This window comes from Scyliorhinus torazame, chromosome 2 (genome assembly GCF_047496885.1).
Source record: "Scyliorhinus torazame isolate Kashiwa2021f chromosome 2, sScyTor2.1, whole genome shotgun sequence".
Lineage (NCBI taxonomy): Eukaryota > Metazoa > Chordata > Chondrichthyes > Carcharhiniformes > Scyliorhinidae > Scyliorhinus > Scyliorhinus torazame.
The window spans coordinates 182,555,151-182,582,975 of NC_092708.1; positions in this window are offsets into that span (position 1 = coordinate 182,555,151).

A 27,825-nucleotide genomic window follows, 5' to 3' on the forward strand; every position below is an offset into this window, starting at 1 on the left:
ATCGCTGCGGGAACAACCCTGCTTTCAGGGCCGTAGAACTCACGCGATTCAGTCCCGCCGTCAGCATCTCCAGGCGGCTCATGTGGAGCCCAATCTCCAATATTCTCCATTTCAAGGACTGGATTCTCCGTTTCTGAGACTATGGGCTGGATTCTCTGATTCTGCAGCTATGTCCGGAGGAACTCTGACGATCAAAAGGTCGGCGCCGCTGCCGCACTGCTGCTCCGGCCAGTGGGGGCTTAGCAGCGGTGCCAGGTGAAACTCCCGCTGTTCCTGACATTAACGGCCATAGAATTGCCGGGTCAGTGCCCTCCTTAACTTTGGACAGCAGCGGGGTGACGTGGTAGAAGTTGGTGATGAGGAACATGTGTCCACCTCCGAGGAGGAGGAGGAGGACGATGATGTGGCGCTGGACCAGCAGGGGCTGGAGGACAAAGCTTGGGAGGAACCTGAGGGCCAGCCAGAGGCTGCAGGACAGGCGGCAGCAGCGAGGGTCCAGCAAGCTCGGAGGGCCAGGGAGGCCCTCATACACGCCAATTCACTTAGGGTGTGGCCTGGTCCATCACTCTCCCCGCCATTTCCCACCCTCCGAGGGTCTGTGTAACATCACTCCAGGGTGCTGGGACTGGGTTGGCACCGTCAGTGGGTCACTGTTGAGGGCAGGGGGTGATGATAACCCGCAGAGAGCTGAGTGCCAGTGCTCCTCAGTCTATGCCATAGTCTGACCCCTGCCTGTCTGCTGAGTGCTCACTCACACCATCACCTGCACAAGGTGTGCACAGTCGGGGGGGGGGGGGGGGGGGGATGCCTGGAGAGATGGGCCAAGAGTTCGGAGGTCGGCCCCCATTGTGGAAGAAAATGGCAGAGACATGATACTGGTTGTGCACAAGGGTGTTTAAAGTGTAATACAATCCCCCACTCTTTCGATGGTGCCACGCCCCATCCCCCCAACTCCCCTCACCCCCTACCTGATGGCCACCAACCCCATTCCATGGGATGTGTCCGGGTTGGCGCCCGGTGCCCATAGGGACCGAGGGTTGACCTTGAGAGAGGGGCAGCTGGTTAGAGCTCCTACTGCCCCTGCATCATCTGGCTCTGCCAGCCATGGTGGTTCCCAGGGTCTGCACCATCGTATCGATGCCCTCGGCGATGTTCCTCAGTGACGTGCTCTGTAGTACTTCAGTCATACCCATCTGTGACTGGGACAAGGCAGTGCCTTGGCCATGCCTATCTCAGAGTGGGACATGTCCCGTAGAACCTCATCAAGGTCGGCCTGGTACTGGATGACATCCCCCAGTGAGTCGGACATTTTGCCGTGACCCTCAGTCATGGTCGTCACCGATGGCATGAAGCCTTGGACACCTTGACTAATGGTGCCGGCGCCATACACCAGGATCTCCACTGCGGTCGCCATCCTAGCAGTGTTGGCCCGGTGCCACGCATTGCCAGCGACTTTTCCTGCGCCCGTAGCCTCTGCGACTTCTCCAAACGGCTATGGATCTGCTGGAGTGTCACAGATATCTCCCTCTGAATGCCCCGGCAGCTCCCTAATGTCTCCATCCGCTCCGGTTACCCCTGTACCAGAGGCTCCGCATCAGGCTGGGACCCAGCTGGGTCCTGGGATCCAGCAGACCTCTGACTGCTGTCTCGCCTGGGGGTTCCTGCCTCCACCTGATGTACATCATCAGCAGTGTGGTGCTCAAAAGATTGTGCCCCAGAAGCCCGTCCACTAACATGTCCCACCGAGGTGTGTGTATCTGCGCTGGTGGAGGGTGGGGATGACAGCTGTGACGCGACTATTATGGTGACATCCTCGGAGATCTCCTCCGAGGTGGTTTCCTGGGCGATTGGAGAAGGGGCCACCCGGGATAGGCCGGCGTCATTGGCTGGAGGAGAATGGCCATGTGGTCAGTGGGAGGATGGGTCAGTCAGTAAGGCAATAACAACTCACGTATGACAGGTCCTCCGGGTGGTTTCTCACCTCTGCAGCATCTGCCAGCCTCTGCTTTGATGACTGCCCTGTCCTCGGCCTCACTGGTCACCTCTAGGGGCCACTCCTCGAAGGAGGTGAGGATTCTGATGTCTGTCACCCCTCCACCAGTCTAGGCACTCTCCCGGCGATTGTGGGAGAGCTTTTCCTGAGGAGACACAGAGAGGGCATTGTTAGCCTCACGTGTGGTTCACAGTCTTGGTGGGAGTGGTGTGAAGGAAGGGTTGGGGGTGAAGGAAGGGTTGGGGGTCTCATGGAGAGTTGGGGGGTGGATGGCCCTCTTGGGGGGGAATGGGGTGGGGGCATTGGTGTCTACTCACTCTAGTGTAGGGGCCCGGTGTAGGTCACTGACCTTCCTACACTGGAGGCCAGTCCTCCTGGTCGCACTCCCTGAGCTCAGTGCCACCGCTGTTGTGTTCTTTGTATTGTTCTTCAGGATGGTGAAGGTAGTAGTATTGACAAAGGACAGCAAGTACTGTTTAACAAACAAAGCTAATTTATTAAACCACACTTAATTAGCTTGCTAAGGAATTAGATAAGTAAAGAATACACTACACTTCTACAATATTAAACTGCTATCAGCTAAACTATCTCACATCTACTCAGTCTGGCTCCCTTCCGCTCTCTCCCACCCTCTCCCAGAAGTCAAGGAGGCATATCATATTTATATGGTTGCTCTACAGCACCATCTAGTGACCAGAGTAGGAACATTACATTAACCCTTTATGTTCCTTACAATATACACATATTGTGACAGCCGCAACCTCATCCCAGGCGGCACTGGCTGCTCTGTGTCTGACCCTCCTGGACCCTCGGAGGAATAAGACATCCCTCCTGGACTCTACCGCGGCTAACAGCTCCCCAGGTCAGTGCCCCGAATCTTGGGGCTGGTTTCCTTGGTGCCATTGTTGTGAGCTGGCTGGGGTTGGCTGATCAAGTGAAGCTTAAGTGCTGCTCGACCTTGTTAGCAGGGGGGCTGGCGAGTGCGGTGCCAGCGAATCAGCTGGCGGGAAGCCTGAGATGGCCTCCTTAAGTGGACCAATTAACATTGAACAGCATTGCCAGCGTTGCTGGTCTGAGCGCCGGGAAGCTCGCGGCAATTCCTGCTCGCCACATCTTTCCGGAGAATCGTGCCCTAATTTATTTCAGCACTGGGGAGCTGAACTCAGAGGTCGGGCTGCCATTTTGAAAGGGTGCCCCGATCTCTAACTGAGCTTGTGGGCCTCCCACACCCATGGGCAATGTCACCCCCCACACACATGGGCAGTACCCCACATACCCCCAAGTGAGGACACCCCACTATGGGGTCCCCGGGGGTCCCCCCTCTTCAGGCCCCCCACGCACACTTACAGGCATCTCCCCTTCCAAGACCCCCACCCAAACTACTCCCATCCTCCCAGAGGCCCCTACTTACCTGCCCTACACACGCACACCCTTCAAACCCCCCCCCATTTGCATGGGCAAAGCCCCCTTGAGCCCTGAACCTTGAAAGTGCCAAGCTGGCATTCGGGCACCTTTGCACTGCCATCCTGGCATCCTGGCAGTGCTCCTGCCAGCTTGGCAGTGCCACCCGGGCATCATGGCTGTGCAAGGATGGCAGTGCCAAGATGCCAGGTGGGCAGTGCCAAGGTGCCCACGTTCTAGGGGGTGGGCTAGGGACTACCCTGCCTTGTCCCTGGCCACCCAGCGACCTCCGACAGCCTGGGAGAGTCCCTGGGTGCCGTTTCGCCTGGCCTGGCTGTGGCCTCGCTGGGGATGCCGGTGGATCCTGCGAGGCCGGTGGATCCCGGGTAAGTTCGCTGAAGTCAGTTTAAAACCCTCGATCGTGGGTGGGATCAGTCATGATAGGCAGACATGCAGATAATGATATACAGAGAACAGGACATGACCAATGAGCAGGCAGGACACTCAGGGGTGTATCTCACTATAAAAGGCACGAGGCACTCACACTCCGCCTCTTTCCACTGGTGAACATCTACAGGGTGAGTCAGGGTGTATTTGCAGTATCACACCTACAGCACGTGGCTAAGAGCTAGCCTGGTTCAGTCAGACAGAGTAACCATACTAAGGTTAGCAGAGAGTCGAACTCATAGAGAACTGTGCTAACTGTGCTACTGGTTCTATAAATCAGATTGAACTAACTTCAAAGTCTGGAGTATCTTTTGGTTAAAGCTGCATCCAGTTGCAGCCTGTGTTATCCCAGAGTACATAACACATCAGGATCCTGACTTGGACGCCTCGCGGGACTTGGTTGGATCCCGCGAGAGGCCTCGCGTGGCATTCACCGACCGCTCTCGAGCGAGAGCGTAATGCGGACGGTGCATCGTGCCCTAATTGCTGACACCAGGACTGAATCGCGTGAGTTCCACGGCCCCGAAAGCGGTGCCGGTCCCGGAGCAATTCAGGACACTTCAATGGGCAAGCATCGGCGCCACGTGGAACGAATACAATTTGGCATGTGATACGACGGGATTGGGATCAGCACTGGAGAGCCTGACAAGCAGGAGCTGCATTCACACACCCTCATCGCAATCAAGAAGGTGGCACTGGTTGCGCTGGAGCACACCTAACCCGTTGATGGGTCGGCTGGGGCCAAAGGGTACATGGGGGAGGGGGATGACGTAGCGAGGGGTGGGCGGGGGGGGGGGGGGGGGTGGCACCAACATCATCCATGGAACTAAGTTCACAGGGGCAGTCGGCGGCGTGCGCTGCTGGGTGGCTGCCTTGCAGGCTGCAGAAATGGTGGTCGTTGCTACAGCCCACCTCCCGGCTGCCCCCCCACTACTCTCCCCGACCCCTGGGAGACGAACCATGGCCAGCGGCACAACTGTCAGCACACGATAGCGCTGTTGGAAACAGTTCGCATCCCCTCTCCCACCGCCCAACAGCCACCGCACCTGTTTCTTGATTTTAAACACCACAAGTGAGCCTTGCCGACGGTAATTCAGAGGTGGAGCATCACAGAAGGCCCAAAGAATGCCGGGGGGGCTGTGAATGCCATGGGCGTTTACTGTACAATTTGCATGCACATGCCTATGTGCAGAGTAGAACACATTCACACCGATGTCGCGGGACTGGAGCATAGCATTCCGTTTGCCGCCCGGCGTCGGCATCAATTTTCGAATGATGCGCGATTCTCCGCCCGATAGTGTTGGGCGATTGCGGCGGCACTGGACGGAGAATCCCACCCTTAGTCTCTCAAACCGAGAATCCTCCCATTTGGGAGAGTACTGATGCCGGGACTGAGTTGCGTGGGGTTCACGTTCACAATGGAGGTACTATTCGGTAAGCGCGTCAGGACATGCAAATGGCCAGCACTCTGCTGACGCAAATTCAGAACAATTCCTGGCCACTGTGGCCAGAGTTAGCGCTAAAGAGCCTGGCAGCTGGAGCTGTTTTTAAGCGCTCCACTTACCACAAACTCACAGCATCCACCAAGATGGCTCAGAGAAGGCTTGTCCCCCAAGGTCGGGAAACCGAGGTGGACCCCCAGCTCCATGCCAATGAGGGGCGGAGGGAAAACTGCTTCCCCCGCGTGGGCTGCAGACTCAAGCCTGCCCTCATCAATACCTCCTGCGCTGGGGTGGCAGAGGTAGTCAGGCTCACCAGGAGGAGATAGCTGGTGATCCGGAGAGGTGAGCTTCACTACTGAGTTCTCTACCCTGAGAGGGGCAGAAACCAGGACGAGTTCCGTAGGCCCCGGTGCAGGTGTCCTCTGATTGGGGTGAGCTCTGCTGATCCCCTGCTTCCTCTGCAATGGGGGTAGCGCTTCTGAGGAGTGCCAACACCTGGTGGGCTCCTGATTGAGCTTGGCTATGACATCCCCTTGTTAATACAGCTGGGGTATGAGGGTTTCCAGAGGGGCGGCCAGGGGAGGCTCCCAGATAACGAGACGCCTACTTTTTTTTTGAAAAATATTTTATTAAACTTTTCAACATTTTAACATATTTCCAACACTACACAACCCCCCCTCCCCAACACCAAACCCTCCTCCCACCCCTACCCCTTCACAGCAACCAGGTCCCCAAAATGGAAAACAAACCCCATCTCTGATGGGACACCTCATCCGCCCTCTCAGAGCAGATTTCACCTTCTCCAGCTACTGGAACTTCATTAGATCCCCCAGCCACGACGAGGAGAAGCTGACCTCCACCCCAACAGAACCCACCTGGGAGCAATCAACGAGTCGAAGGCTAAAACATCTGCCCCCGCTCCCGTCTGCAGCTCTGGCAGATCTGACACCCCGAATATGACCTCCAGGGGACTGGGCTCCAAGTCCACATGAAAATGAAAAATGAAATGAAAATCGCTTATTGTCACAAGTAGGCTTCAAATGAAGTTACTGTGAAAAGCCCCTAGTCGCCACATTCCTGCGCCTGTTCGGGGAGGCTGGTACGGGAATTGAACCGTGCTGCTGGCCTGCCTTGGTCTGCTTTCAAAGCCAGCTCTTGACTTCCGGTTGCGGCTATGCCTAGGTAGGTCGCACGTTCGGCAGCTCCCGCCGAGAACGGACTTTTGGGCTCTCTAGAGGAGCCCCAACGGCAATTGTTCGACGGCTTCCAGTGTGGGAAGGTGACAGCAAGGTCCCCCCCGGCAGTATGTGGATTGGACCAGGAGTGGAGCGGTGAAAAAAGTGATCTTGGAGCAGCGAAAGGTGAGAGGGAGGAAAAACCAGATGGCGGCGGGTGGAGACCAAGCAGCATGGGCGCAGTGGTCACAGGAGCAGCAGGAGTTTCTTAAACGCTGCTTTGAGGAGCTGAAGACCGGAATGCTGGCGCCAATGAAGGCGGCGATTGAGAAGCTAATGGAGACCCAGAAGGCCCAAGGGGTGGCGATCCGAGAGGTGCGGCAAAAAGCCTCGGAGAACGAGGACGAGATCTTGGGCCTGGCAGTGAAGGTGGCGGCGCACGAGGCGCTGCACTAGAGGTGGGCGGAAAGATTTGAGGACCTGGAGAATAGGTCGAGGAGGAAGAATCTTCGGATTTTGAGTCTCCCTGAGGGAGTGGAGCGGCCCGATGTCGGGGCATATGTGAGCACGATGCTCAATTCGCTGATGGGCGCGGGACCTTCCCGAGGCCTCTGGAGCTAGATGGGGCTCACCGGGTCCTAGCAAGGAGACCCAAGGCCAACGAGCCGCCAAGCGGTGTAGTGGTGAGGTTTCACCGCTTTATGGACAGAGAGAGTGTCCTGAGATGGGCCAAGAAAGAGCGGAGCAGCAGATGGGAGAATACGGAGATCCGAATCTACCAGGACTGGAGTGCAGAGGTGGCTAAGAAAAGAGCTGGTTTTAATCGGGCCAAGGCAGTGCTCCATCGAAAGGGGGTGAAGTTCGGTATGCTGCAGCCAGCACGACTGTGGGTCACGTTCCAGGATCGACACCACTACTTCGAAACGCCTGGTGAGGCATGGAGCTTCATACGGACTGAAAAGTTGGACTCAGATTGAGGGTTTGGTGTGGGGGGATGTTTGTTGTGTTTGCTACGTTTGGGGAATGTTCTTTTTGTCAGGGTGCTGGGTGGGGATGGGTGAAAGGACTTGATGGGGAGACTGTGGGAGAGTGTGTGCGTCGGTGCTGGAGGGGCAGATCCCCAAGAGGGAAGTGGAGGCCCGGGGAGGGGAATTGGGGTAAGGCCGCAAAAGGAGCTGCGCCAGAGGGGGCGGGGCCAGCTCAGGAAAGCGTGGGCTTTTTCCCGCGCTAGAGAAAGATGGGGGGGGGGGGGGGCCGGGGGGGGGGGTGTATGGTGCTGGAGGGGGCACATTGACTGCCAGGGAGGGGGAGGGGGGATTCTAACACTGGAGGGGGTTGATGGAATGGCGGGAGAGGCCGGGGTCAGCAGGAGTCAGCTGACTTACGGGAGAGTTATGGGGGGAGCAAAGGGGCTAGATGTGGATCTAGCGGGGGGAGGGGGGGGTAAAGTGGGGGGATAGGGTTGCTGCTGCATTGGCCAAAGGGGAGCTGGAAGTAGGAGAGGTGCTCGGGGCGGGGGTCCGCCGTCTGGGGGGGTGGGGGGTGGGGGAGGCGTGGGCACGTGACTGGCCTAGAAAAGGAGATGGCTCGTCGGCGGGGGTGGGGGGAGGGGGGGAGCAGCCCCCCAATCCGGCTGATAATTTGGAATGTGAGGGGCCTGAACGGGCCGGTCAAGAGGGCCCGGGTGTTCGTGCACTTAAAGGGACTGAAGGCAGACGTGGTCATGCTTCAGGAGACGCATTTGAAGGTGGCAGATCAGGTTACGCTGAGAAAGGGATGGGTAGGACAGGTGTTCCATTCGGGACTGGATGCGAAGAACAGAGGGGTTGCAATACTAGTGGGGAAGCGGGTGTCGTTTGAGGCAATGAATACTGTAGTGGATAATGGAGGTCAATATGTGATGGTAGGCTGCCGGGGGTGTGGGTGGTACTGGTAAATGTATATGCTCCGAATTGGGATGATGCGGGATTTATGAAGCGCATGCTGGGTCGGTTTCCGGACCTGGAGGTAGGAAGCTTGATCATGGGTGGGGATTTCAACACGGTGCTGGACCCAGCATTGGATCGCTCTAGGTCCAGGACGGGTCAGAGGCCGGCTGCGGCCAAGGTGCTTAGGGGATGTATGGACCAGATGGGAGGAGTGGACCCATTGAGGTTTGTCAGGCCCCAGGCCAGGAAATTTTCATTCTTTTCCCACGTCCATAGAGCCTACTCCCGGATCGATCTTTTTGTTCTGAGCAGGGCGCTAATCCCGAAAGTGGAGGGAATGGAGTACTCGGCCACAGCCATCTCAGACCACGCCCTGCACTGGGTGGAGCTGGAGTTGGGGGAGGAGAGGGACCGGTGTGGCGCCTGGATATGGGACTGTTGGCGGATGAGGAGGTGTGTGGGCAGGTGCGGGGGTGCATTGAAAGATATTTGGAGGCCAACAACGACGGGGAGGTGCAGGTGGGGGTAGTCTGGGAGGCGCTGAAGGCGGTGGTTAGGGGAGAGCTAATCTCCATTAGGGCCATAGGGAGAAGAGAGAGGAGAGGGAGAGGTTGGTGGGGGAGATTTTAAGGGTGGATAGGAGGTATGCCGAGGCCCCCGAGGAGGGGCTACTCAGGGAGCGACGGAATCTCCAGACGGAGTTCGACCTGTTGACCACAGGGAAGGCAGAGGCACATTGGATGAAAGCGCAGGGGGCGATGTATGAGTATGGGGAGAAGGCGAGTCAGATACTGGCACACCAGCTTCGTAAGAGGGAGGCAGCGAGGGAGATCGGTGGAATTAAGGATAGAGGGGGGAATACGGTGCGGAAATCGGTGATAATAAATGAGGTATTCAGGGACTGTTATGAGGATTTGTACAGATCTCAGCCCCCAGGGGGGCAGAGGGGATGTGACGATTCTTGGATCAGCTGAGGTTCCCGAGGGTGGAGGAGCAGGAGGTGGCTGGTTTAGGGGCGCCAATAGGGCTGGAGGAGCTGGTTAAAGGATTGGGGAGCATGCAGGCGGAGAAGGCCCCGGGGCCGGATGGGTTCCCGGTCGTGTTTTACAGGAAGTATGCGGATCTGCTAGGCTCATTGCTAGTGAGTGTCATGATATTCAAACACACATCACAACACACACATCATGATAGACAGACCAACGGACCAATTAGCACACATAACACGACAGCCAATCACAGACAAGAGCAGACACAGTATAAGACAAGAAACACGACACCTGCTGGCCAGTCCATCTGGAGACAGGACAAGGCCAGGACCTCATTAACAAGACACTCACACCGTCACCACGTGCTGAGTACCAAGACAGATGTGGAAATAACTAGTTGGAATAAAACTGCGTTGTACCAATCGCAACCGTGTTGGTTCGTCTGTACCTCAGAGCACCCAACACCACATGGTACCAGTGAGTAAATCGATACTTACCGGCAAATCTGCCATCCTGAGCCATGGACACCCACAACAAACCGCAGCCGTTGCAAGTCGCTGGGAACCTGGGCACCAACTGGAAGCTCTTCAAGCAGCGATTCGAACTGTTCATGCGAGCCAATGAAAAACAGGGCGCCTCGGACGAAACAAAGATTGCCATGCACCTCACTACCGCAGGTCAGCACGCCATCGATGTATACAACTCCTTGGTGTTCGCGGAAGGCGAGAACAAATCCAAATATGACACGGTCCTCCTCAAGCTCGACCAGCACTTCAACGTTGAGGCCAATGAAAGCTTTGAGAGGTATATCTTTCAGCAGCGCCTACAAGGTAAGGATGAGCTCTTTCAGCCCTTCCTGACGCACCTCCGCATACTCGCGCAGTCCTGCGGTTACAGCACCACCTCAGAGTCCATGATCCGGGACCAGATCGTTTTTGGCGTTGCCTCCAGTGGCCTACGCCAGCAGCTTCTAAAAATTAAAGGCCTGACCTTAGCATCTGCAGTTGAAGCCTGTGTCCTGCATGAAAATGCGACCAGCCGCTATGCCCAATTTCAGGCGACCGAATCGGCATGGAGGGGGTCCCAAGCGGTCGAATTGGCAAGCCAGGCCGCCCACGAGGCCGAACGCATCCAGGCAATCGAGTTTCTCCCGGCCCGCGGCCTGGACGAGGGCGGCCGTTTCGTGCGCTTTTTGAGGCCTCCCGCGTTTGTGCGCGCCAAAACCTACGGCAACACTGGGGGACGTGCTGCGCAGGCGCGCCCGACGCAAGAACGAACTGCGCATGCGCAGTGGCGTAACGAACGCCATGACGTCATGACGTGCGGCAACTGTGGAGCTGCACATTTAAAAGGGCAATGTCCTGCAAAAACCCGACAATGCCTACGCTGTGGCAAGATGGGCCACTACGCTGCCTACTGTCGAGCAGCTCAACCTGTGGATCTTCCACATCTCCGACAACCTCGCAGACAAGTGCGGACCGTCCAGCCTCCACATCAGGACATCCAAACCGACGACACAGATGACCAAGACGCCTCCCGGGTTGCGGTCATTGATGCGAACCGGGTCAACACCATCAATCCGGCCGATGAATGGAGTGCCACCCTGACGGTCAACCGATCGCAGATCACTTTCCGCCTGGACACTGGCGCATCCGCCAACCTCATAGTATGGTCAGCATTCTATGCCATGAAGACCACCAATCCAGCCATCCCGGTGCAAGATGGTCGACTACAACGTGAACGTTATCCCGGCCATGGGATCCTGCCAGCTCCAGGTGACACACAAAACACACACGGCCACACTCTCGTTCGAGATAGTTGGCTCATCGAAGGACTCCCTGCTGGGCGCACAGGCATGTAAGGCTCTCCACCTTGTGCAACGAATTCTTTCTCTCTCTCCAGACTGACTTCCCAGATGCTGAGTTCAACGCACAGCTCCAATCGTTCCTCGCCCACAACCAGGAGGCATTCGAAGGCAGGGGAACACTGCCATACACATACCGAATTCGCCTCAAACCGGACGCCATCCCGGTCGTTCACGCACCTCGCAGGGTTCCTGCGCCACTTAAAGACCGCCTCAAGCTGCAGCTGCAGGATCTCCAGGACCAAGGGGTCCTATCCAGGGTCACGGAGCCCACGCCATGGGTCAGCTGCATGGCGTGTGTCAAGAAGCCCTCTGGCGAGCTCCGCATCTGTATAGACCCCAAAGACCTCAATAATAACATTATGCGGGAACATTATCCCATACCCAAACGGGAGGAGATCACCAGTGAAATGGCCCAAGCGAAGATATTCACGAAACTGGATGCTTCTAAAGGATTTTGCCAGATCCAACTGGACCCGTCCAGCCGAAAGCTATGTACCTTCAACACCCCTTTCGGCAGATTCTGCTACAACCGGATGCCATTTGGCATCATCTCGGCATCCGAGGTCTTCCACAGAATCATGGAGCAGATGATGGAAGGCATCGAAGGGGTGCGCGTATATGTGGACGATGTCATCATCTGGTCCACCACACCGCAGGAGCACATACATCGTCTCCAACGCGTTTTTGCCCGCATACGGGAAAACAGCCTGCGCCTCAACCGAGCCAAGTGCGCCTTTGGCCAGACCAAATTGAAGTCCCTGGGGGACCACATCTCCCGGTCAGGGGTCCGTCCGGATGCAGACAAGGTGAGCGCCATCACAGCCATGCCGCAGCCAGCCGACAAGAAGGCTGTCCTACGATTCCTTGGCATGGTCAACTTCCTGGGGAAGTTCATTCCCAACCTTGCCTCCCACACAACGACTCTGCGCCACCTCGTCAAAAAATCTACAGAGTTCCAGTGGCAACATACACACCAGCTGGAATGGGAGGAGCTCAAACGCAACCTCACCACGGCACCAGTGTTGGCGTTCTTCGACACGTCTCGTCCCACCAAAATCTCAACTGATGCCAGCCAATCCGGCATTGGAGCAGTGCTCCTGCAGAGGGATGACACGTCGTCATGGGCCCCAGTGGCCTATGCATCGCGGGCCATGACCCCCACAGAGCAGCACTACACGCAAATCGAAAAAGAATGCCTGGGCTTGCTAACCGGTCTAGACAAGTTCCACGATTATGTCTATGGTCTTCCACGGTTCACGGTCGAAACTGACCACCGCCCCCTGGTCAGCATAATAAACAAGGACCTGAACGAGATGACCCCTCACCTCCAGCGCATCCTACTTAAACTCAGGAGGTATGACTTCCAACTGGTCTACACTCCAGGGAAGGACCTCATCGTGGCGGATGCCCTATCCAGAGGAGTGAGCACGCCGCCAGATGCGGAGGGGTTCGTATGTCAGGTCGAGGCACAGGTGGCCTTGTCAGCGGCAAATCTGCCGGCTGACGACTCCAGTCTGGCCCGCATACGCCGAGAGACAGCGGCCGACCCCCTTTTACAGCGAGTGATGCGCCACATGACGGGAGGATGGCTCAAAGGGCAGTGCCCACAGTTCTACAATGCACGAGACGACCTAGCCATCATTGATGGGATCCTTCTGAAGCTGGACAGGATTGTCATTCCGCACAGTATGCGCCAGCTGGTTCTCGATCAAATACACAAAGGCCACTTGGGGATCGAGAAGTGCAGACGGAGGGCCCGAGAGGCGATATACTGGCCGGGCATCAGTGACGATATTGCCAACATGGTGATCAACTGTACAACCTGCCAAAGGTTTCAGCCGGCGCAACCTCCTGAGACGCTTCTGCCCCATGAGCTGGTGACATCCCCCTGGGCGAAGGTGGGTGTCGACCTATTTCACGCGCTTGGCATGGACTATGTTATCATCGTGGACTACTTCTCCAATTACCCAGAAGTCATACGCCTGCACGATCTGACGTCGTCTGCTGTCATCAGGGCCTGCAAAGACACCTTTGCTCGCCACGGCATTCCGATGACTGTCATGTCGGACAATGGGCCCTGTTTTGCCAGCCATGAATGGTCGTCCTTTGCTGCCTCATATGGCTTCACACACGTGACGTCCAGCCCTCTGCATCCCCAGTCCAATGGAAAGGCGGAGAAGGGCGTTCACATTGCCAAGCGGCTCCTCTGCAAGGCTGCTGCTGCCGGATCGGACTTTCACCTCGCCCTGCTGGCCTATCGCTCGGCCCCACTAGCCACGGGTCTCTCGCCAGCACAGCTGCTGATGGGTCGCGCCCTCAGAACCACTGTGCCTTCCATCCTGGCACCAACAATAGACCATGCTCCGGTACTGCATAGGATGCAACTGCAACGCCATCGCCAGAAGAGATCGTATGCCACAAGGGCAACTGATCTTCCCTCCCTGGCCCCTGGAGACAATGTCCGCATTCATCTACCAGACGGTGGCTGGTCAGCACCTGCCGAAGTTCTCCAACGTGTGGCTCCCCGCTCGTTCCTGGTACGCATGCCGGATGGATCCGTGCGTAGGCGCAATCGGCGAGCCCTTCGCCTACTTCCACGCTCGCAACGGAACCATACACAGACGGCGTGTCCTCCGCTGGTTCCTGATAGCAACTTCGTGGAGCTGCCATATACCATGCCCCTTCTGTCGCCGCCCGTGGCCAGGCTCGCACCTCAGCCGGTGGTTCTCGCCCCACCCTTGAGGCGGTCAACCCGAATTTGTCGCCCACCTACTAGACTGGACTTATGAGACTGTTCACACGTCAAGTTTTAGCAACTACTGTATTGTAACATGTCACTGTTTTATCGTTCCAGGTCTCGTTTGATCGGACCACATTTCAACGTTCTTCTTCTTTTGTTATGGTACAACCTCGTTAGCTGCCACACCTGACATCGCCCCTTGTATATAGTTACGCCACATGTACATGCTGTAAATATCACGCACACTCACCTTTAGCTGCACTCAGGACACATTCATATTTATAACCACGTAGGCACATAATCTTGTAAAAAAGGGTGGATGTCATGATATTCAAACACACATCACAACACACACATCATGATAGACAGACCAACAGACCAATTAGCACACATAACACGACAGCCAATCACAGACAAGAGCAGACACAGTATAAGACAAGAAACACGACACCTGCTGGCCAGTCCATCTGGAGACAGGACAAGGCCAGGACCTCATTAACAAGACACTCACACAGTCACCACGTGCTGAGTACCAAGACAGATGTGTAAATAACTAGTTGGAATAAAACTGCGTTGTACCAATCGCAACCGTGTTGGCTCGTCTGTACCTCAGAGCACCCAACACCACAGTGAGGACTTTCAATGAGGCTAGGGAGGGGGAGGGAACTTGCCCCCAACAATGTCCGGGGCGCTGATCTCTTTGATCCTGAAGCGGGACAAGGACCCACTGCAGTGTGGGTCGTATAGGCCGATCTCGCTCCTTAATGTGGATGCTAAGTTGCTGGCAAAAGTGCTGGCTACGAGAATTGAGGACTGTGTCCCGGGGGTAATTCATGAGGACCAGACGGGGTTCGTAAAGGGCAGACAGCTAAATACTAACGTGCGGAGGCTCCTCAACGTGATTATGATGTCCTCGGTGGAGGGAGAAGCGGAGGTAGTGGTAGCTATGGACGCGGAGAAGGCTTTCAACCGGGTGGAGTGGGAGTATCTTTGGGAAGTGTTGCGGAGGTTTGGGTTCTGGGAGGGGTTTATCGTCTGGGTCAGATTGTTATATAGAGCCCCGGTGGCTAGCGTGGCTACGAATCGGCGGAGGTCGGAGTACTTTCGGCTGTACCGAGGGACGAGGCAGGGGTGCCCCCTGTCCCCCTTGCTGTTTGCACTGGCAATTGAGCCCTTGGCCATGGCACTAAGGAAGTCCAGGAAATGGAGGGGATTAGGCCGTGAGGGAAAGGAACATCGGGTGTCGCTATATGCGGACGACCTGTTGCTGTGCGTGGCAGATCCAGTGGAGGGGATGGCGGAGGTCATGCGGATCCTAAGGGAGTTTGGTGACTTCTCGGGGTATAAATTGAATGTAGGGAAAAGTGAGCTCTTTGTGGTGCATCCAGGGGACCAGGGAAGGGGGATAGACGACCTGCCGCAGAAAAGGGCGGAAATGAGCTTTCGGTACTTAGGGATCCAGGTGGCTGGGCCCTGCACAAACTCAATTTGACGCGGTTGGTGGATCAGATGGAGGAGGATTTTAAAAGATGGGATGTGCTGCCACTCTCGCTAGCAGGCAGGGTGCAGTCGGTTAAAATGATGGTCCTCCCGAGGTTTCTCTTTGTGTTCCAGTGCCTTTCCATTATGATTCCCAAGGCCTTTTTCAAATGGACAAGCAGGAGCATCATGGGTTTTGTGTGGGCAAATAAGATCCCGAGAGTAAAGAGGGTGTTTCTGGAGCGGGGTAGGGACAGGGGAGGGGGCTGGCTCTGCCGAATTTTTGCGGATACTATTGGGCAGCCAATGTGGCGATGATGCGTAAGTGGGTAATGGAGGGAGAGGGGGCAGCGTGGAAGAGGTTGGAGATGGTGTCCTGTGTGGGCATGAGCCTGAGGGCGCTGGTGACGGCACCGCTGCCGCTCTCGCCGACAAGGTACACCACGAGTCCGGTGGTGGCGGCAACGCTGAAGATCTGGGGGCAGTGGAGGCGACACAGGGGCGTGGTGGGAGCCTCGGTTTGGTCCCCGATTCGGGAGAATCATCGGTTCGTCCCGGGAAGGATGGATGGGGGATTTCGGAGCTGGCATCGGGCAGGGATTAGGAGAATAGGGGACCTGTTCATAGATGGGACGTTTGCGAGCCTAGGGGCGCTGGAGGAGAAGTTTGGGTTACCCCCGGGGAATGCTTTTAGGTATATGCAAGTGAGGGCGTTTGTGAGACGGCAGGCGAGGGAATTCCCGCAGCTCCCGGCACAGGGGACCCAGGACAGGGTGATTTCAGGTGTATGGGTTGGAGAAGGCAAGGTTTAAGCGATCTACCAGGAGCTGAAAGAAGAGGAGGAGGCCACGGTAGAGGAGTTAAAGGGCAAGTGGGAGGAGGAGCTTGGGGAGGAGATAGATGAGGGTCTGTGGGCTGATGCCCTGAGTAGGGTTAATTCTTCATCCTCTTGAGCCAGGCTCAGCCCAATACAATTCAAGGTTACTCACAGAGCGCATATGACAGGGGCGAGGAAGAGTAGGTTCTTTGGGGTGGAGGACACGTGTGGGAGGTGCTCAGGGAGTCCGGCAAATCACATCCACATGTTCTGGTCGTGCCCAGCACTGGAGGGGTTTTGGAGGGGTCTTGCGAGGACTATGTCCAAGGTGGTGAAAGTCCAGGTCAAGCCGAGTTGGGGGTTTGCATTATTTGGGGTAACGGACGAGCCGGGAGTGCAGGAGGCGAAAGAGGCCGGTATCCTGGCCTTTGCGTCCCTGGTAGCCGGCGGAGGATCTTGTTATTATGGAAGGACGCGAAGCCCCCAGTGTGGAAGCCTGGATAAATGACATGGCAGAGTTCATTAAGCTGGAGAGGATTAAGTTTGCCTTACGAGGGTCTGTGCAAGGGTTCCTCAGGCGGTGGCAACCGTTCCTAGACTATCTCGCGGAGCATCAGAAGGAGGTCAGCAGCAGCAGCAACCCTAGGGGGGGGGTGGGGGGGGGTGGGTGGTGGGGGGGGGGATTCTGTTGGGGGGGGAATGGGGGGGGGGGGGGCGGGGGGGCTTCCCCTACGAGTACCGGTAAATGTCATATGGGGGGGGCCTATTGTACATGGGGAAACCCAATGTGAATGTTTTGTACAATGTACAATGTTAATTGTTGTGTTTGCGTTTCTTTTATCTTCTGTTATTGGGGGGGGGGGGTTTGTCAAATATTTTGTTGGAAAACTTGAATAAACATATATTTTTTTTAAAAGCCAGCTCTTTAGCTCTGTGCTAAACCTCATGGTGCTGAATAACGACCCTCAATATTTCTCCAACTTCGGACAGGACCAGAACATATGGACATGATTGCCTGGGCCCCTCCCACACTATTCGCAACTGTCCTCCACTCCCCTCAAACAGCCAGCTCATCCTTGCCTTCGATAAGTGCACCCCATACACCTCCTTTCACTGAATCAAACCCAGACTCACACGAGGTTGAGGCATTGACCCTTCGCAGTACTTCTCTCCATACTCCTTCTTCCAGCCCTCTCCCCAACTCTTCCTCCCACTTGGCCTTAATCTCTTCCATGGACTCCTTGTCCTCATCCACAATCCTGCTGTAGGTCACTGAAGTGACCCCACTCTCCAATCCACCACCAACAGCACCTCCTCCAACAACGAGGAGGACAGTGCCACGGGAAAATTCGGAAAGATCTTCCTTCCGAAATTCCGCACCTGCATATACCTGAAGCCCTCCTCACACTGGAGCCCCTACTTCACCCCCAGCTCCTCCAAACCTGCGAACCGCCTCTCCAGAAACAGATCCTTCATCTCTTTTGCCCCTTTCTCCTCCCATCCCCGGAGCCTCCCATCCATCCTCCCTGGCTCGAACCCATAATTCCCTCCTATCGGCATCACCCTCGAACCTGCCCTCAACTTGAAATGCTGTCAGGATTGCCCCCAAATCTTCAGCGTGGCTACCACTACAGGATTACCCGAATACATCCCCGGGGTGAATGGTAGCAGCGCTGTTGCCAGCGCCCCCAACCTAGACCCTTTACAAGAGCTTGCCTTCATCTACACCCAAAACCTCCATCTCCTTACTCCAGCCCTCCACATTCTCCAAATTTACCACCCAGTAATAGTGTAACAGGTTTGGAAGGGCCAAGTTCAACCCCCCGCCCCCCTACCCCCCATGACTGCTGCACCTTTTGGAGCACCGTCTTCCTTATCCTAGCTACCTTTCCTCCCCACGCAAACAATGAGACCAGCCTATCCACCCCCTAATGAATGACTTTGGCAAAAAGACCGGCAGGTGCTTAAGCAGGAATATAGGAGGCTAGGAGGGGTCATGAAAAGTCCTTGGTAAGTAGGATTCGGATGAATCTCAAAGCTTTTTATTCATATGTAAAAAGCAAGAGGGTGGCCAGGGAAAGGATTGGACCACTTAGGATAGTGGGGGGAATCTATGTGTTGAGCCAGAGGAAATGGGTGAGGTACTAAATGAGTACTTGCATCAGTGTTCACCAAAGTAAAGGACTTTATGGAAGATTATTCTTGGGTAGGGTGTGTGGACAGTCTGGGTCAAGTCGACATTGAAAAGGAGGAGGTGTTGGATCTTTTAAAATATATTAAGGTAGGTAAGTCTCCTGGGCAGGATGGGATTTACCCCAGAATACTGAGGGAAGCAAGGGAGGAAATTGCTGGGGCCTTGACTGACATCTTTGTATCCTCATTGGCTACAGGGTAGATCCCAGAGGACTGGAGAATAGCTAATTTTGTATCGCTGTTTAAAAAAGGTAGCAGGGATAATCTAGAAACTATAGGCCGATGAGCCTGACGTCGGTAGTAGGTAAAGTATTGGAGAGAATTCTCAGGGACAGGATTTATACTAATTTGGAAATAAATGGACTCATAAGCGATAGACAGCATGGTTTTGTGAAGGCGAGGTTGTGCCTCACTAACTTGATCAAGTTTTTTGAGGAGGTGGCAAAGATGATTGATGAAGGGAGGGCAGTGGATGTTGTTTACATGGACTTCAGTATAGCCTTTGACAAGGTGCCTCATGGCAGACTGGTACTAAAGGTGAAGTCACACGGGATCAGAGGTGAGGTGGTAAGATGGATATAGAACTGATTCGGTCACAGAAGGCAAATGGTAGCAGTAGAAGGGTGATTTTGTGAATGGAAGGTGTGATTGGTGGTGTTCCACAAGGATTTTTTGCTGGGGCCTCTATTGTTTATAGTGTACATAAATGATTTGGCGAAAAATGTAGCCGATCTGATTAGTAAGTTCACGGATGACACCAAGGTAGGTGGAGTGGCAGATAGTGTTGAGGATTGTCACAGGATACAGGAGGATATATATAGGTTGGAGACTTGGGCAGAGAAATGGCAAATGGGGTTTAATCCGGACAAATGTGAGGTAATGCATTTTTGTAGGTCTAACATGGAGGGGAAATATACCATAAATGGTAAAACTCTTAGGAGTGGGGGAGGTGGGGTGCTGGGTTGGGTTGGTGTGGGGAGGTGGGGTGCTGGGTTGGGTTGGTGTGGGGGAGGTGGGGTGCTGGGTTGGGTTGGTGTGGGGGAAGTGGGGTGCTGGACTTGTGTGGGGAAGTGGGGTGCTGGGGTTGGGGTGGTGTGGGAGAGGTGGGGTGCTGGGTTTGGTTGGTGTGGGGAGGAGGGGTGCTGGGGTTGGGGTGGTGTGGGGAGGTGGGGTGTTGGGGTTGGGGTGGTGTGGGGGAGGTGGGGTGCTGGGTTGGGTTGGTGTGGGAGGTGGGGTGCTGGGGTTGGGGTGATATGGGGGAGGTGGGGGCTGGGGTTGGGGCGGTGTGGGGAGGTGGGGTGCTGGGGTTGAGGTGGTGTGGGGGAGATGGGGTGCTAGGGTTGGGGTGGTGTGGGGGAGGTGGGGCGTTGGGGTTGGGGTGATGTGGGGAGGTGGGGTGCTGGGGTTGGGGTGGTGTGGGGGAGGTCGGGTGCTGGGGTTGAGATGGTGTGGGGGAGGTTGGGTGCTGGGGTTGGGGTGGTGTGGTGGAGGTGGGGTGCTGGGTTTGGTTGGTGTGGGGAGGTGGGGTGCTGGGGTTGGGGTGGTGTGGGGAGGTGGGGTGTTGGGGTTGGGGTGGTGTGGGGGAGGTGGGGTGCTGGGTTGGGTTGGTGTGGGAGGTGGGGTGCTGGGGTTGGGGTGATATGGGGGAGGTGGGGGTTGGGGTTGGGGCGGTGTGGGGGAGGTGGGGTGCTGGGGTTGGGGTGATGTTGGGAGGTGGGGGCTGGAGTTGGGGTGGTGTGGGGGAGGTGGGGTGCTGGGGTTGGGGTGATGTGGGGGAGGTGGGGTTGGGGTGGTGTGGGGGAGGTGGGGTGCTGGGGTTGGGGTGATGTGGGGGATGTGTGGTGCTGGGGTTGGGGTGATGTGGGGGAGGTGGGGTGCTGGGGCTGGGGTGATGTTGGGAGGTGGGGTGCTGGGGTTGGGGAGATGTGGGAATGTGGGGTGCTGGGGTTGGGGTGATGTGGGGGAGGTCGGGTGTTGGGGTTGGGGTGGTGTGGGGGAGGTGGGGTGCTGGGGTTGGGGTGATGTGGGGGAGGTCGGGTGCTGGGGTTGGGGTGGTGGGGGGGAGGTGGGGTGCTGGGGTTGGGGGTGATGTGGGGCAGGTGAGGTGCTGGGGTTGGGGGAGGTGGGGTGTTGGGGTTGGGGCGATGTGGGGGAGGTGGGGTGCTGGGGTTGGGGTGGTGTGGGGAGGTGGGGTGCTGGGGTTGGGGTGATGTGGGGGAGGTCGGGTGCTGGGGTTGGGGTGGTGTGGGGAGGTGGGGTGCTGGGGTTGGGGTGATGTGGGGGAGGTGGGGTGCTGGGGTTGGGGTGGTGTGGGGAGGTGGGGTGCTGGGGTTGGGGTGGTGTGGGGGAGGTCGGGTGCTGGGGTTGGTGTGGTGTGGGGGAGGTGGGGTGCTGGGGTTGGGGTGGTGTGGGGGAGGTCGGGTGCTGGGGTTGGGGTGGTGTGGGGGAGGTGGGGTGCTGGGGTTGGGGTGATGTGGGGGAGGTGGGGTGCTGGGGTTGGGGTGGTGTGGGGGAGGGGGGTACAGATAATGCACAGTGTTAGGCAGTCGGACATGGGCAGCACAGGGCACAGGCAGGGGGTGGCCTTTATGAACAGAGCATCTTGTCATGGAAGGCAGTATCGGTGTTGGCATGTGGTGTAGGGTGCGGTGCGAGCAGACTGCCGTTAAGTGGGATTTGGTCGCTCTCCGGTTGGGGGGGTGGTTATGGGTGGATGGAACGGCAGTTGGTGCTGGGGGTAGGGTGCTGGCGACTCACCTTCGCCGCCCTGAGGAGGTCGTGCAGCTTCTTGCAAAATAGAACACCGTGGTCATAGAATACCACTGATTCAGTCCCGGCATCATCAGTTAGTCTCTGAAACGGAGACTCTTTAATCGACATGTCGTGGGCCACTTCAAACAGAAATAAGTGCTTTCCAATCACCGTCCTTTACCCTTGAGTGTTTTTGAATTGGTCAACTGGAAAATTGCAGTGCTTACCTCTGAAGTGGTTGATGTTTGTAAACACTGTGGTTAGAGCACTTCAGACTTACTTACCGAGAGTACATTGTACAGTTTTGGTCTGTACTCAAGGAATATTGGAAGCATTCAGCAAGGTTCAGTAGACTGATTCCTGAGATGAAGGTGTTCAGACCATAAGACATAGGAGCAGAATTAGGCCATTCGGCCCATCGTGTCTGCTCCACCATTCAATCATGGCTGATATGTTTCTTCTCCCCATTCTCCTGCCTTCTCCCCATAACCCCTGATCCCCTTATTAATCAAGTGTCTGCAGAGTAGGCTGGCTGCTTCTATTTTTCATGATTTTCTGTTCCTTTAGCCACTGCAAAACCATGAAAGAAACAATGCCTCATAGCTTTGCAGGATTACAAGAGGCCCTCACTCCCCAGCTTCATACAGGTATAAAAGACTCCTGGGGCGAGATTCTGCGACCCCCCCCCCCACCGGGTCGGAGAATCGCCGTGGGCCGTCGTGAATTCCGCCCCCGCCGCCCACCAAATTCTCTGAAGGGAGAAAAGTCGGCGGAGCGTCAATCGCGCCGCACGCCTCGGAGAATGGCACGGGTGGGCGTGAGGCAATGGATTTCGGGGCTGCCAATATTCTCCCGTCCGGATGGGCCGAAGTCCCACCGACGTAACCATGGGTCACGTCGGCGTAAATCAAAACACCTTTAAATCGGCGTCAACCAATGCTCAACGTTGACGCCGACCAGCGTGGAGGTGGGTGACGACCTGGGGGGTTGGCCGCTGGAGAGGCGATGGCGTGGCCCCAGTCTGTATGTGTGGGGGAGAGGTGTGTGTAGGGTTGTGTGTGTGTGTGTGCGGCGGGGGGGGGTTAGAGTGGGGTGTGCTCCGGGGGAGTGCCGGGAGGGGGATGAGTGCCGGGGACGGGAGGATGACTGCCAGGGAGGGGGACGGAGGGGGGAGGTGCGTGCCGGGGAGGGGGATGGAGGCTGGGGGGGGGTCCGTGCCGGGGAGGTGCGTGCCGGGGAGGGGGACGGGGGGACGGGGGGGTCCATGCCGGTGAGGGGGGCGGGGAGGTGCGTGCCGGGGAGGGGGACGGGGAGGTGCGTGCCGGGGAGGGGGACTTGGGGGGGGAGGGGGGGCCAATCCAGTGAGGGGGACGGGGAGGTGCGTGCCGGGGAGGGGGGATGCGAGTGCAAGTGAGTTGGTCCACCTGGCCAGGTGCCAGCCTCCAACAGTCGGACCCATGCGGTCCATGCCACCTGGCTGGGGGGAGGAGGGGGTATGGGCAATGATGACATGTCATCGTTCCCCTCCCCCCCCCAACCCACAGGCCGGCATGTTTTCCGGTCAGCCTGCGATGTTGGCCGCCGTTGCAGCAGCCGCTAATGTCCATGTTGCCCTGGATGAGGAGGAGGAGGAGGAGGAGCGTGCCAGAGAGGCGGCGCAGGCTGCCGCAGAGGGGCAGGCGGCAGCCGACCAGGCTGGAGGGACACCTGACCGACAGGACGAGGAGGGGGAGGAGGACGTCGCAGCCCCACGGCAACGGAGGCACCCGAGGACGCCCCGTGTGTACCGGCCCCGGCTCTCATACCAGGACCTCACGGATCGGGAATGCAGGAGGAGACTCCGGATGAGCCGGGAAACCATGGCACACATCTGCCACCTGCTGGCACGCCTGTCACCGCGTGGCACTGGTGGGGGACACCCTCTCCCCGTGTCCGTCAAGGTTACGGTGGCCCTGAACATTTATGCAACGGGGTCATTCCAGGCACCGAGTGGGGACCTGTCCGGCATATCGCAGACATCGGTGCACCGGTGCATCCGGGCAGTGACAGACGCCCTATATGCCATTGCGCACCGTTACATCCGCTTCCCTGTGGACCGGGCCAGCCAAGATGCCCGGGCCGTGGGCTTCTCTGCCGTGGCCTGGTTCCCCATGGTCCAGGGCGCGATCGATGGGATGCACGTTGCCGTGCGGCCACCTGCAGATAACAGGGCCGTGTTCACCACTAGGAAGGGGACCTAGTCGATGAACATACAGGTGGTCTGCGACCACCACATGATGATCCTGCACGTCTGCGCCCGTTACCCAGGCAGTGTACACGACTCATACGTGTTGTCGCGGTCATACATCCCCGGCATGTACAAGGGATGCCATCCCCGGCTGAGGGGCTGGTTGCTGGACGACAAGGGCTACCCATTGCAATCGTGGCTGATGACGCCTATACGGAGGCCACGCAATGAGGCGGAGAACCGCTACAATGATGCCCATGTAGGGACAAGGGGAGTGATAGAGAGGTGCTTTGGCGTGCTGAAGATGCGTTTCAGGTGCCTGGACCTCTCTGGGGGCGCCCTCCAGTATCGGTCAGATAGGGTCGGCCGCATCATTGTAGTGTGCTGCGTCCTGCACAATATAGCCTAGCAGAGGGGCGATGTGCCGCAGGCAGAGGACGGCAGAGGGGAGGAGCAGCAGGAAGAGGCCCAGTCTTCCCCAGATGAGGGGGATGGGGGCAATGGTCAGGGCAGACGGGCTAGACACAGGCGGGTGGCTGTCCACCGTTACCGGCTGGGCCAGCGGGCACGGGACAGGCTGATAGACGCCCGCTTCACTGACTAGATGGGCGTGGGAATCGGGTAGTATGGCCACAGACCGCACACCATGGCAACACCCGACCACCCACACCCCCCACCCATCCACCCACCTAGCACCCTCACACCCCTCCCCAACCCCACCCGCATGCAGCCCCCCCCCCCCCCCATTGCCGATCCACCTGCGGCACAATGGCCGGGCTCACACAGTTGCGGGTGGACGCGTGTCTATTGCAGGCCATGGAGGATGATGACAACCCGCTCTGCGATGAGCTCCTGGCTCCACATCGTTGGACGATGTCTGACCCATGGCCACAGTACCACCATCCACCCGGACCATCCCTGCATGCGGCTGTGACACTGCAGCGCACGGTCCCGTCCTCTGCCTGCGGGGATGTTGATGGCGGCCCAGGGGGAAGAGGGGCAGACTCACCTGGGGCTGAGGTAAGACCACCCCTCACACACACACTTGCGCTCAACGTACATGACACCCCCGCACGCTTTGGACAGAGCACAAAGGCAGCTTCTGTAGGTGTAACATTGACTTTAATAACAAAAGGAATTCATGCACGTGCCCTGGCCCCTAAAACTCATCTGTGCCCTGCACCCGTGCCAACTTACTCAGTGTCTATTTGTTTGGCCTTAAGGGCCCTTTGACTATGCCTAGGTGGTTCCCCAGATGGTACAGCAGAACTGGAGGTGGACTCTTGCGATTCCTGCCCTCTGACACGGGATCCCTTTGGCGGCCGTTTCCTGGGGCGTCCTGGCCTAGATGGGCCAGGCTGCGGCCCGGGCGACTGGGATAGCGAGCTGCCAGCCTGTCCTGCCCGTTGCCCACCCGATGCACCTGGGACGGAAGGGGGGGAGCCCGAGGTGTTGAGATGTTCCGGGACCTCCCCTACAATGGGACCCGGAACGGACCCCAGCACCTTCTCTTCCCTCGGGGTGCCCGATGGCCCCCAGGCCTCTACATGGGTGGGGGATGTGAACGGACTGGCCATCCGACGCCCCCCCCGACATCTGGCGCTGCCAGTCCTGGAGGCCCGTGCTGGTATCGACAGGGGTCTGCAGGTTTGCAGCCATGGAGCTCAGGGGGTTGGCAAACCCTGTCTGTGACTGTGCGATGCCGGCTCGCACATGGGCAATGGCGCTGATCCCCTCAGCAATGGCCTGCTGAGACTGGGCCATGGCCTGCTGAGACTGGGCCATGGCCTGCAGAGACTGGGCCATGGCCTGCAGAGACTGGGCCATGGCCTGCTGAGATTGGGCCATGGCCTGCTGAGACTGGGCCATGGCCTGCTGAGACTGGGCCATGGCCTGCAGAGACTGGGCCATGGCCTGCAGAGACTGGGCCATGGCCTGCAGAGACTGGGCTATGGACTGCTGAGACTGGGCCGTGGCCTTCAGAGACTGTGCCACGGAGTCGAACCCCTCTGCCATTTGCCGCTGGCGCTGGTTCCTGTGAGAGGACAGCCATGTCCTGGGCCACAGACGCCGCCTGCACGGAAAGCTCCAGGCCTCGCAAACCGCTCCCCATGTCTGACACCGTCGCACCCATTGCCTCCACCGCGGACGCCGTGCGGTGTCGTCCTGGGTGGCACGCATGACCGGCACCACTGCCAGCTCCTGGACGTGGGTGGTTCTTTACGCAAAGAGTAGTGAGGCCGTGGAATGCCCTACCTGCTACAGTAGTGAACTCGCCAACATTGAGGGCATTTAAAAGTTTATTGGATAAACATATGGATGATAATGGCATAGTGTAGGTTAGATGGCTTTTGTTTCGGTGCAACATCGTGGGCCGAAGGGCCTGTACTGCGCTGTATTGTTCTATGTTCTATGTTCCTCCACCTGCGACTGCAGCCGCCGCAAGCTGGCCATCACCCTCTTCGCTCATCCCAGGTTCGGTGGTTGCATCGGACCTATGGGTAGGTGTGGTAACTCCAGGAACCCGGGATCCATCTCGGCGGCAGATGTTCGCATGCGCCGGGCTGCCCTCCGACCACCCAGCCCCTCTGCTGCTCCTACCTCCACCTGCTGTACCGGGACAGCTGTGTTGTGCACACCAGTGAGTGTACCAGACGCCTCATCACTAAAGTGCCCAACCGAGGTGAGCGTCTCTGCGATGGTGGAGGGTGTTGGTGACAGCAGTGGCGTTGTGTCGTGCGCATCGTCCAACTCTGAGTCCATGGCACTTTGGGGTGGCGGTTCGACTCCACCCATCCAATCTGTGTCACTGTCCTGTATTTCAGTTTCCTGGGTAGGGGTGTCCTGGGTAGGGGTGTCCTGGGTTGTGGTTTCGTGGCTCGGCTGTGACGGGGGCCTGTGGCTGCCCCTCTCGTCGCTGGGTGGCACACGCCTGCGACGCCGCACCCGCATGACATGGGGGCGCCGTCTCCCTGTTGCTCTAGGTCTCTCCGTCTCCCGTGGTCTCCGAGGGGCATCGTGCGGGCGTCGCATGCCAGAGGGTCCGGGTCTCTCCGTCTACCGTGGTCTCCGAGCGGCATCGTGCGGGCGTCGCATGCCAGAGGGTCCGGGTCTCTCCATCTCCCGTGGTCTCCGAGGGGCATCATGCGGGTGGTCTGCATCTGCGGGGATGGGTGCCTGGACGTTTGCTCCTGCGATACACAATGAAGCATGCATGGTTAGACACGCAGGCAGTGATCAGGTGATATGGGGGAGGGGGGATATGGGGGAGGGGGGATATGGGGAGGTGGGATATGGGGACGCGCTGTCGGTGGCTCACTTGCTGGTGGGCCCCCGACCTCTGCATCAGCAACCTCCCGGTCCTCAGGTCTGCCAGCCAGTTCCAGGGCCCTTTCCTCATGTTCGGTCAGTGGCCTCGCATCAGCAGGGCCTCCTCCAGTCCTCACATGCTCCCTGGTGTTGTGTGCGCGCTTCTCCTGTGGGGGGTGGTGGCAGGGGTAAAAGGCAACAGTGTTAGACAGGTATATGAATGCACGCCATCGGTTGCGCGTGTATTGCAGAGGTTAAGGTTAGGGATTCACTTGGGGATATGGGGGAGGGGGGATATGGGGGAGGGGGGATATGGGGAGGGGGGATATGGGGAGGGGGATATGGGGGATATGGGGGAGGGGGGATATGGGGGAGGGGGATATGGGGAGGGGGATTTTGGGGAGGGGGGATATGGGGAGGGGAATATGGGGGATTTGGAGGAGGGGGATATGGGGAGGGGGGATATGGGGGATATGAGGGAGGGGGGATATGGGGAGGGGGGATATGGGGGATATGGGGAGGGGGATATGGGGAGGGGGATATGGGGGATATGCGGGATATGGGGGAGGGGATATGGGGGATATGGGGAGGGGGATATAGGGGATATGGGGAGGGGGATATGGGGAGAGGGATATGGGGAGGGATATGGGGGAGGGGGATATGGGGGCATGGGGAGGGGGATATGGGGGATATGGGGAGGGGGATATGGGGAGGGGGTATTTGGGGGACATGGGGGTGGGGATATGGGGAGGGGGGATATGGGGATATGGGGAGGGGGGATATGGGGGAGGGGGGATATGGGGAAGGGGGATATGGGGGAGGGGGTATATGGGGGAGGGGGATATGAGGGAGGGGTATATGGGGGAGGGGGGATATGGGGAGGGGGGTTATGGGGGATATGGGGAGGGGGATATGGGGGATATGGGGGAGGGGGGATATGGGGGATATGGGGAGGGGGATATAGGGGATATGGGGAGGGGGATATGGGGAGAGGGATATGGGGAGGGATATGGGGGAGGGGGATATGGGGGCATGGGGAGGGGGATATGGGGGATATGGGGAGGGGGATA